Here is a 12,048-nt window from a genome sequence, read left to right as displayed (position 1 = left end):
AATATTGAAGCCTTTTTGATTAGAACTGTGAGGTCCAATGGAGGAAGTTCTCCTTAATGTGCTTGATGATCATAGCATGATCATAGACTCATTGTTGAACAATCAAGCATCATGCTCCTTCCAAAGCTCCTAGGTGCTATATAACAATTCAGGACATCATTCAAAAAAAAGGTTAGCTAAGATGACATAGTTGGGTTTTTTGGGCCCATATAAATATGCAAGATCGATTTAGTGTATAGCTAATATGAGATTATTGGATATACCAACATGGGCTCTCTCACACTTTCATTGATATCTCGGTAGGTCTAAATTAAATTAAATCTAATTTCAGATATTATGATTGATTTGTGATTTATTTTAAAAATATTTTTGCTGTATCATCTCTTAGTTCACATAGATTATATACTATCATCCCCTAGTTCAAATAGGCATGCACTAAATATATTTTAATCTTATTTATAACAATCTAGGATCTTATCAAAAAAGATAAACCAATAAGGTGTTACTTGGATTCTTCGATCCTCTTTAAGTACCCAGTATCTATCTAATGTATAGAATATGTACAAGAGGCTCTTCCATCCTGGTCAAGATTTGGTAAAATGTTACTGTACAACTAGTCCAAAGAAAATCAAGGGAGGCCGGCAGTTGCAATCTCAAATTAAGGCAGTTGAGCAGATGGAGCCAAACCTGGATGGCATACACGGAAGATAGTTGGGAGGAGCTAGCCAGAAGAAATTATTGGTTAGAACCATTCTACCACATGTATCTTGAACCATCAAGTAAGAAGTCATCACATCATCTGTTATTGGAAAAAGGTGCACTATCATCCAAGATTGATTGAAAATTTTAAATAGAAAAAAAATTTCACTGTTAATTATGATTGGTCAGCTAATAACTTTTGATGTTTTGAATGAAAAATATTCATTTTATTACATGATGTGATAGGTTTTTATTGAATGATCTAAGACACACACGATAGTTTAACCAATAATTTCCCGCTGGCTAGCCTCTATTCGAGCTGTTACTTTATTATTATTATTATTTTTGGTTATTATAGAGGAAGGAAGATATTTCCCTGTTTATGTACAGTAAAAGAATGGATTAAATACAAGCATGGTCACATGACTGTTTTGGGTTATGAGTGACAAGGAGTCAACAATGTGAGGCTAACCCCTTTTGCACAAAAAAAAAAAAAAGTGAGGTTAGCTCTTCTCTGTTAGGAAGTTTGTCCCTCCACAGTGCCATGCAGTGTAGTTGGATGTAAGTCCTGTTTTGTTCTTCTCTGTTACTAGTTCCCACTTACAGTGTCTCGGCTAGTTGGTTAGCCCCTTCCCACTTGTGAACTTTTCATCTCAGGGTGATCGGCCAACCTGAATCTCTTACGGGATATGGAGGAGCTTGGCCAGATTAGTGGATGCTTCCTCCTTAGTCACAGACATCTAGTCTGAGAAGAGATGAGCCGTCCGTTTGGCAACTTCTTTATAAGAGTAGGCCTCAAACTTAAATATTCTCCCATCACACTTTTTCCAAATACTCCAACATACTGCTATTCTGGTCTCCTTCCTCTCTATTGTTATTCACAAGTTGTGCCAGCGTTTATGGAGACTATTTGGAATCTGCTATAATTGCATCCTCTGGAGCAGTAGGTTCCACATGCTTGCGAGCATGTGCAACCCAACATAAGGTGATCTGTTGTTTCTTCATGGCTTCCACAAAGTGAGCAGGAATTTTGTACCTCAATTTTTCTCTTGATTAAGTTCGAAGCTGTAGGAACTTTGTCATGGTAGCAGAGCCAAATGAAGATCTTTATTTTCTCTGGTATGGGTAGCTTCCAAGCTATTCCATCGATGAGCGATGTGACTCCGTCATGCATGAGGAAGTTATAGCAGTGTTTAACTGTGAATACCTGGGTTGAGCTCCACTTCCGTAGTCTTTGGTCATCAGATTTGTTGGGTTTCGGCTGTTGTATGAGTGAACAGAGAGTCTGAAATTCCGCCATTGCCTCATGAGTCGTTAGTGTTCTGAAGTTTGAGGCCCAATCCCTCTGCTCAATAAAGCTAGTAGTGCTCTCCTCCTGGTTTTTGGTAAGAGCATATAGGTTAGGGAACTTAATGTAGAATGGCATGCTATCATGCCATGGTTCTTTCCAAAATGATGTTAGCTGACCGTTCCCAACCGCTAGGAAGGAGCATTGGTGGAAGAGGTGTGAAAGTTTAATGACTGATTGATAAATACATTATTTATGATATAAAAAGCATCGAATCTTTTGTTAATTGATCATTATTATTAAGAATTTGATATTTTCTAATTTATTTTATAGGTCATTATGAGATTGGGCGCATACCATTAAACTGAACTCAATTTGGCTCAGATTCAAGTGAACCAAGTAATCAACTTAAAGACTGATCAAACAAGATAATAATCCAACGGCTAAGAAGTAGCGCTCCACTCGATGGTCGAGATTTATGATGCCACATTATGAAAATCCTAGAGAATAAGATGCTATAAGGGATGAAAAGCAAGCTCTTTTAGATCAAAGGCCAAGAGAAGAAGGCGCGATATCAAAACTCTCAAACACCCCTGCTTCTCTTTCCTTTATGCATCCAAACATCTTAACATGCTCTCCTTTCCTATCTTTTCTCCACACCACTTAAAGAGTCCTTCATACATTAAAACTCTCCCTTTTTTTCCATCTTAGCGCCAACTAAGGAAATAGCTAATGCCCTCTTCCCTCCTTTTATTTTAACGCCACATTAAAAATCCTAAATGCCTTAAAATTTTTTATTATCTTTTCGCGCCATGCTTCCTTCTCTTCTTTCACGCAAAATTCAAATAGCGCCTCTCTCCTTTATTTCTTTCTCTCCTACGTGCTATAACAAACTCATGAAATCAACTTTCTTTTTTTTTTTGGGGTTAGAAAAAATGAGGAGGGGTGACTGGCGTAGCAACCCCCTCTGGGCGTGACCATGAGAGCCCCCATCCCGTTGGGTGAATGTTTGATGAAGAGAGCAATAAGTGCAATCTCCTCTCCACCACGTCCGAGGGAAGACCCTAAATCGGGTGAGTACGTCACCTCCAGCCCCACCACAGTGCACAATGGACCAAAAACTATTTTCAGACCTCACACCCAGGCCGTCAGGATCAAATCACCACAGATCATTTAAGTCTGGCATTTAATCGTAGCCCGGCATCCATCGAGATTCGAATCCAGATTGTTTGGTTGGAAACCAAGGCCCATTCCGCTGGGCTACCACTGCAATGGTGAAACCAACTTCCTTGGATGCCCTACTTCATTCTTTATCCAAATCCCTCACATGCTCCTCTTTTCTTCACGTTAAAAACCTAACAAATCTTATGCTAAAGCCAACTAATTCCTCTCTTTCTTTCCTTTTAACGTCATATCCTTACCAACCAACACCTCTTTTTCCTTCTTTCTCTCACGCACAAAAGCCATGCCCTCTTTCTTTCTTAGTTGATGCTTAAAAACCCTAGCCAACCATCTCTAGTTTATTAATCCCATATTGCTTAGCCAAATAAACTTAAAGCCTTCTAGCACCTATAAATAAGGCCCAACACCTCTACCTAGAAGATATTCATCCAATAAATTCACTCCTCCATATCTTTTTCTCTACGCCTCCTAGGTTCTTTAGCCACTTTATTCTCATTTTCTTCAATCCTTCCAACACACGAGAAGGAAAGTCAGTCAAGAAAAGGTGAGAGAATCAGAAGGGCAAAGAAAGCTGTACTGAGAGGGGATCTTAGTTTAGCTATTTTTGTTCTTATTTTATTTTTCTATTTTGAAACCAATTCTAAGCCTCTTTAATGGCTTAAGAGTTGGGATTTTATTGTAGCAACGTAAGTTTATTTTAAAAATAAATTTTTATTATTTTATTTCTATTGATCTCTTTTATGCAATAGTTTTTAAGATTAAAATTTTTGAAATTTTAATTTCAACATTAGGATAGTTTCTTTTCCTTACAATTTCTCTTATGAATTAAAATTTTGCAATTACTTTTCAGCACTAGAATTAGTTTCTTTTAATATTTTTAATCTCTTCCTACACCTCTATTTAAATCATGTCTAGCTAAGCAATCTCTGAGATTTGCGATGAAGCTAGAATCCTTATTGGTTTTGATATCTACATGGATGATGTCTGTTTCTTAAAGAGATCAACCCTCCCTTGAATCTCAACTTTCCTTCCTCTCTTGATCAATTTTGATGAGTTATCGTTGAGTAAAAATCCCTTCATAGCCTATGCACGAAGCAATGATCAAAGATAGGTGGTTGACGTAGAGATTCATTGTCACCTTTTCCCATGTGCAACAAGGGTTTGATAGATCATAGTTAGGTTAAATCCTTTCATGATCTATGCTTATTCGAGAGCCAAAAAAGGTATGTAGTTAGTGTATGGTAACAAACTAAATAGGCTATTATTTCTAAGTTATTCATAGCCTATACTTGATTGTGTCATGTACTAAAATGGGAGGTTGAGTATAAAAGAGAAACCAACTAAATAGATATCTAAATCAAAGATCTAGTGGATTCAAAAATTTTAGATTTTTTAGATACTATATTCCTGCATTTTTTTCTTGCTCTGCTTCTTTAGTTCTTAATACAAATCATCACCACCTTCTTGTCAAAGCTCGTCTGAGTGAAAGTTTAATACAAATACAAAAATACTCAATTCCTCGTGGGATCGATTCGTACTCGTCGGAAGTATTACATTGCACACCATGCATTTGTAGTTACCATTTAAGACACATCAAGTTTTTAGTGCCATTATCGGAGAATTGGCATGTTTTTAATTTGTATTTAAATCTTTGCTCTTCGTGCTTTTTAGTTTTAGTGTTTCTTTTTTATCTTTCTTATTTTGCTTTACATTAAGTTGGTGAGTGCGGAAAGTCAGATACGTATTCTAATCTATTTCTTTCTTTTTGCATATTCACTAGATCTTAGTTGTTATTAGTTTTAATTTGAAACTTGTTTGTTCTTATTGGTTGTGCATAAGCATATCTAAACTACTTTAAGGGCACAAATATGAACAAGATAAGGTGAAGATTTTATCATCCTTTTTTAGCCTACAAACAAGTTTCTCTCATTTGCATTAACCCTAATCTTTAAATAAAATCAATAGATGCTAACCTTAGGGACGTCCGAGCTCATTAGGACAAGGAAGTTTAAGAGTTAGATTGGATGCTAATTAATCAATTAGTTGGTGTCTAAGGCAAGTGGTTCAGAGATTATGTCTCGAAGAATGATGGTTCTCTAATTAGATCTGTTACGAAAGCATGGAGAGCCTCCCACCAATCTTATACTTTTCTGACCAGTTGGTTGGTTAGTTTTAACTTAGAGTACTCAAAAACAACCTTAGCAGTTAGGAGCTATCTAAATTTAGGCTAATCTTAGTTAGGTTTGTTTGTGTAACGTGTTTGTGAAACAAAAAAAAAAATTTAACTTCTCATCTATATCTCCTTCCTTTTTTCTCTTCTTCTTTAAATTAAATCAAAATCAAAAAAAATCAAAAAAAAAAAAAAAAACAAAGTGACTTCTTCAATTTCTTCATGGAGAAAGATATCAGGTTGACTAGTTAGAATCGATTTGATTCCTATTTCAAGCCCTGAAATCTCTAAACTGGAAGAAACCAATCAACCCCAAACGCTTAAGAATTTATGTTACTCAGTTGGGTTTGTCCAATCTTCTTGCATCAGGTTATCCCAACCTACGGCAAATCATTTTAAAATTAAACCTCAGATTATTAATATGCTTCCAAAGTTCATTGGAATAGAGGATGCATATATATTCATTAGAAAATTTGAAGAGGTTTGTACAATCATGAGGTTGCAACAAGTTTCAAAGGATGAGATCAAACTAAGACTAGTTAATTTTGCACTTAAGGATGATGCAAAAAAGTAGCTATACAACCTTCCAAACCAGTCTATCACGATCTAGGAAGATTTTGTACAAATATTCTTAAAGAAATTTTTCCCCCATCATAAGATAGCTAAAATTAGAAATGAGATTAACCAATTCTACCAACTAGTTGGTGAGTCATTTTGAAAATGCTTTGACTGCTTTAAGAACCTCTTGATCCAATACCCACACTACGGAATAGAGACCTAGAGGTTGTGTCAAATAGTCTACGAGGAGCTAGACCAAACTCTAGAACCATGCTAGAGTCTATGTGCTAGGACCAATTCATGTATAAAAAATCTAATAAGGTCCGGCAATTTCTAGAAGACTTAGCTGAGAAAAATTTACAGTGAAAAATGACTAGGGAGCCAGAAAGATCCATACTCTCAAAGGGTGGAATACATCAAATGCCAACATCTCTGACTGTAGAGGCCAAAATTACCACTTTAACATATAGGTTAGAGGCTTTAGAACTTCAAAAATCAGTCAGTGTAAACCAAGTATCTGCACCCATGTGCAATGGGTGCAGTACACCAAACCATGTCCCTGTAGAAGTCCCCTCCTGGCGAACCCAATAGATAATGAGTGTGTACAAGTAAATACTACCTATCAAAAATCAATGAATAACCCTTATGCACCTACATATAACCCAGAATGGAGGAATCATCCAAACTTTTCATGGTCATAGAGTTCGAATATAGGTGGTCCTAGCTTCAATCAGTCAAACCCAATGCCTAACCCTATGATAAACAACCCACCAGGCTTTAACAATAATGAAAAAAAAATTAATTCTCTAGAGAAAAGCATAGAAGTCCTGGCAAAATCCAATACTGACACCAAGCTATACTGAATAACTTATGCAGACCACGAGCTAGCTCTTAAATGCTAATACCCAAGCCATGGCCTATCTGAAAATACAAGTAGGTCAGCTAGCCTCTACCATGAGTGAGCGAGAATGAGGGAGGCTGCCTAGCTAATCTGAACCTAACCCAAGAATTCAAAATGATCCATGACCCCAACACAGAAATCAAGTTAACCAAATGAATGCTATTCACACCTTGAGGTCAGGAAAATAAGTGGACAACAAAGTAGGTTCACTTGACATTCGAGAGGACCATCTGTCGAGTCACCCCACAAACGATCTATCTTATATAAAATCAAGCTCCTGAAACTGATAGTGCACCAAACCCAAGATCCACAACTTCTAGAGCTCCTTTTCCAAACTGACTGAGGTCCAACAAATAATCAAAACACTTAAATAAAATGTTAGAGATATTTAAACAAGTCCAAGTAAATATCCCTCTTCTAAACATGATCTAATAAGTTTTGATCTATACTAAATTTTTAAAAGACTTATGCACCAAGAAAAGGACAACAAAGATACCCAAGAGAGCTTTTTTGATAGCAAGTATGAGCTCGTACTTATCTAGTCATGTGCCTGTGAAATAAAAAGATCGTGGGTCTCCGATTATTTTATGTATTATAGGAGAAACCCACATCGAGAAGGTCTTACTTGATTTGGGGACTAGTGTAAATATTCTATCTTATTTAGTTTACAAGCAACTAGAGTTGGGAGGACTTAAGCCAACATGGATCATATTGCAACTAGCAGATCAATCCTTTAGGATCCCTAAGGGAGTGGTAGAGGATGTTTTAATCAAGATTGGTAATTTCATCTTTTCTGTAGACTTCATCATTGTAGAGACTGAATCAGTTTCGAATCTCGAAGGTCATATTTCTATCATTTTAGGGAGCCTTTTTCTAGCTACTGCTAATGCTGAAATCAACTGTCGAAATAGACTTATGAGATTATCGTTTGAGAATATGACCATTGAGTTAAATATATTCAATCTTGAACAAAAATTTACCCAGCATGTTAATGTAAACGTGATCCAAGATAATATTTATGAATCCATTGACATTAGCGATGAGGATGTCGACCTTGAGTCAAGTCTTTGGTTAAATCATAAACCTGAAGACATCCACGAAATACCCAATGACCATGGACTTAGCCAGAGACAGGTGCCTCCTTTTGAGCCACTCATGAAAATGGTCGACCCATTATCCAAGCCATCAATAGAGGAGGCACCTAGATTAGAATTAAAATCCCTCACCGCGCACCTTAAGTATGCATATTTAGGTCCTGCAGAAATCCTGCCAATTGCATCAGACCTAAATCCAAAATAAGAGGAGAAGCTACTAGTAATCCTAAGAGAGCCTACTGACCAGATGACTCAATCGAGATGAGAGCCTCCTGTTAAGCCATTGACTATCAATATTTAGTCCGACTGAAGACTATAAACTTAATACTTTTTGGGAGGCAATCCAGCTCCTTGCTTTTTAATTTCATTTTTCTTTCAGTTTTTTTTAGGTTAATCAAATCCTATCTCAATAATGATGCCACTCCATTAGGGATAATATCATCTAAGTTGGGAGGAGAGCTCATCGAAGATTCCTCCTCAGGTGCCTTCGTATCCTTTTTCGTTTACCCAATTTTTGGTATATTATTTTTGCTATATTGTGCTTAAATTCTAATTTTTTTTAGGACTAAGGGATAAATTTACATCTTGAAAAATATGGATCTCCATAGACCTATTATACTTTAGACTTGAGAGGATTTAGGTATTTTGGTGGCAATTGATACACAGTTTAGATAAATTGTGAAGTATCGAGGGACTGCATATTAATAAAATCCAATAGATAGTTATGAATAAAATAAAAATTAACTTTTATACCTTTATAATCACCCTTATTAATATCTAAGGAAAGTCTACCTTTTATAGGTATAAATGGAATGACATGATACCTGCAATTTCTTTATAAATATAAAAGTAAGGGGCAAGTTCTAAACATTGATCTCCCACTAGATAACTGAGTCTCGTTGCCTAAGTAAGCAATGATATTCACATCAAAAAGCGAGCAATGTGAAGAAGTTTTGCTGTACAGTCGCTTTAGCCCATAGCCTAGACTCGAGTTAGTAAGCTTGAGGGGTGTTCTACACTTAATGCTCTAAAATCAACTAGTTTGGGAGTCATCGGCCTAAAACTTGCTACAAGGATTAAACAAATGCTGAAAGAGTTAAGGCATTGCATGAACTATATTCAAAAAAAAAAGAGAGAAAAGAAGAATGAATGAATAAACAAGTAAAAGGGATGAATCATGAATCCATTTTAGAGTAAGATGAACCAAGGATAAAAACTGGAGTAGACCAGAAAAAGGCTTCGAAGGAAATTTGAGATTCTATACTTAACCACTCTAGCGGATGGTTTTGATATCCCAAAGACACACTCTACCAAGCTTCTAACTGTACACCAATTTTTTTCTAAAAATTTCTAAAGTCACTTATGACTAAGTATATTGGTGTATGACATCAATCTTTCTCTCTTTCAAAAAAAAAATCATATAACCCATAATTTATAGAATAATTCTTTTACTCTTACTCGAAGACGAGTAAGACTCAAGTTGGGGGGTATGATAAATACATTATTTATGACATAAAAGCATTAAATCCTTTGTTAATTGATTATTATTATTAAGAATTTGATGCTTTCTAGTCTATTTTATGGATAATTATGAGATTGAGTGCATATAATCAAACTAAACTCAATTTGGCTCAGATTCAAGTGAACCAAGCAACCAACTCAAGAACCGATGAAGCAAGGCAATAATTCGATGGTTAAGAAGCAGCGCTCCACTTGATGGTCAAGATTTATGATGCCACATGATAAAAATCCTAGAGAATAAGATGCTACATCAAGATCAAAGGATGAGAAGCAAGCTCTTTTTGATCAAAGGCCAAGAGAAAGAGGCGCCATATCAAAACTCCCAAATGCCCCCACTTCTCCTCTTTTCTTCATGCATCAAACATCTTAACGTGCTCCCCTTTCCTATCTTTTCTCCACACCACTTATAGAGTTCTTCACACATTAAAACTCTCCCCTTTTTCCATCTTAGTGCCAACTAAGGAAATAACTAACAACCTCTTCCCTTCTTTTGTTTTAACACCACATTAAGAATCCTAAATGCCTTAAACTTCCTTATTATCTTTTCATGCCATGCTTCCTTCTCTTCTTTCATGCAAAATCCAAGTAGCGCCTCCCTTCTTTCTTTCTTTCCTACATGCCATAACAAACTCATGCAATCAACTTCCTTTAACGCCCCACTTCATTCCTTATCCAAATCCCTCACACGCTCCTCTTTTCTTCATGTTAAAAACCTAACAAATCTCATGCTAGAGCCAACTAATTCCTCCCTTTCTTTCCTTTTAATGCCATATCCTTACCAACCAATGCCTCCTTTTCCTTCTTTCTCTCACGCACAAAAGCCATGCCCTCTTTCTTTCTTAGTTGATGCTTAAAAACCCTACCCAACCATCTTTAGTCCATTAATCTCATATTGCTTAGCCAAATAAATTTGAAGTCTCCTAGCACCTATAAATAAAGCCCAACACCTCTACCTAGAAGGTATTCATCTAATAAATTTACTCCTCCATATCTCTTTCTCCACATCCCCTAGGTTCTTTAATTATCTTGTTCCTATTTTTTTCCATCCTTCCAACACAAGAGAAGGAGAGTCAGCCCAGGGAAGGTGAGAGAATCAAAAGGACAGAGAAAGTTATGAGAGGAGATCTTAGTTTAGGTATTTTTATTCTTATTTTATTTTTTTATTTTGAAACCAACTCTAAGCCTCTTTAATGGCTTAGGAGTTGGAATTTTATTGTAGCAACGTAAATTTATTTCAGAAATAAATTTTTATTATTTTATTTCTATTGATCTCTCTTATGTAGTAGTTTTTAAGATTAAAATTTTTAAAGTTTTAATTTCAGCATTAAGATAGTTTCTTTTTTTTGTAATTTCTCTTATGACTTAAAATTTTACAATTACTTTTTAATACTAAAATTTATTTTTTTTAATATTTTTAATCTCTTCCTACACCTCTATTTAAATCATGTCTAGTTAAGCAACCCTCTGGGCTTTGCAACGAAGCTAGAATCCTTTTTGATTTTGATATCTATATGGATGATGTCTGTTTCTTAAAGAGATCATCCCTCACATAAATTTTAACTTTTCTTCTTCTCTTGATCAATCTTAATGGATTATCGTTGGGTCAAAATCTCTTTATAGTCCATGCTTGAAGTAATGATCAAAGATAGGTGGCTGAAGCAGAGATTCATCTTCACTCTTTCTCATGTGCAACCACTACAAGAAAAGAGGATTTTAATGATGAAATTATTTATGATAAAAATATTTTCATCACAAATATATAAATTAATGATGTAATAAAATTTACATCATAAATAATAAATTATTTATGATAAAAAATATTTTTCATCATAAATAATTTATTATTTATGATGTAAAAAAAATTACATTATAAATATTAAATTATTTATGATGTAAAATTTTTATCATAAATAATCGATAAAAAATCAAAATTTTTTAAAAAATAAATGATAGATTATTTGTGACAGAAACTTTTCATCATAAATAATTTTATTTATGATGCAAATTAAATTTGCATCATGAATAATTAATTATTTATGATACAAAATTTTCATCATAAATAATCGATAAAAAATCAATTTTTTTAAAAATAAATGATATATTATTTATGATAAAAATTTTACATTATAAATAATTTATTATTTATGATAGAAATTAAATTTACATTATAAATAATTACTATTTATGATATAAAATTTTTATCATAAATAATCGATAAAAAATTAAAAATTTTTAAAAAAATAAATGGTAGATTATTTATGATGAAAATTTTGTATCATAAATAATCAATAATTTATGATGCAAATTAAATTTACATCATAAATAATATTTTATTTATAACATAAAATTTCTATCATAAATAATCGATGAAAAATAAAAAATTCTTTTAAAAAATAAATAACAAATTATTTATGGTAAAAATAATTTATAAGTTTAAAAAATAATTCAAATATTTTATGATTGATTTTTTAGTCATAAATTTTTTTAATATTTTACAACCAAAAGATAGATCAAAAATATATTTTATAATTAAATATAATTTTTTTCTATTTTTTTTAAATATGATATAATTTTAAAATTTAAAATCTATCTTTATCATTCATTATTTAAATAATTATCATTAGAATATTGTCAC

This window comes from Elaeis guineensis, chromosome 7 (genome assembly GCF_000442705.2).
Source record: "Elaeis guineensis isolate ETL-2024a chromosome 7, EG11, whole genome shotgun sequence".
In the NCBI taxonomy this organism is placed as follows: Eukaryota; Viridiplantae; Streptophyta; class Magnoliopsida; order Arecales; family Arecaceae; genus Elaeis; species Elaeis guineensis.
This window is presented reverse-complemented; position numbering follows the sequence as displayed.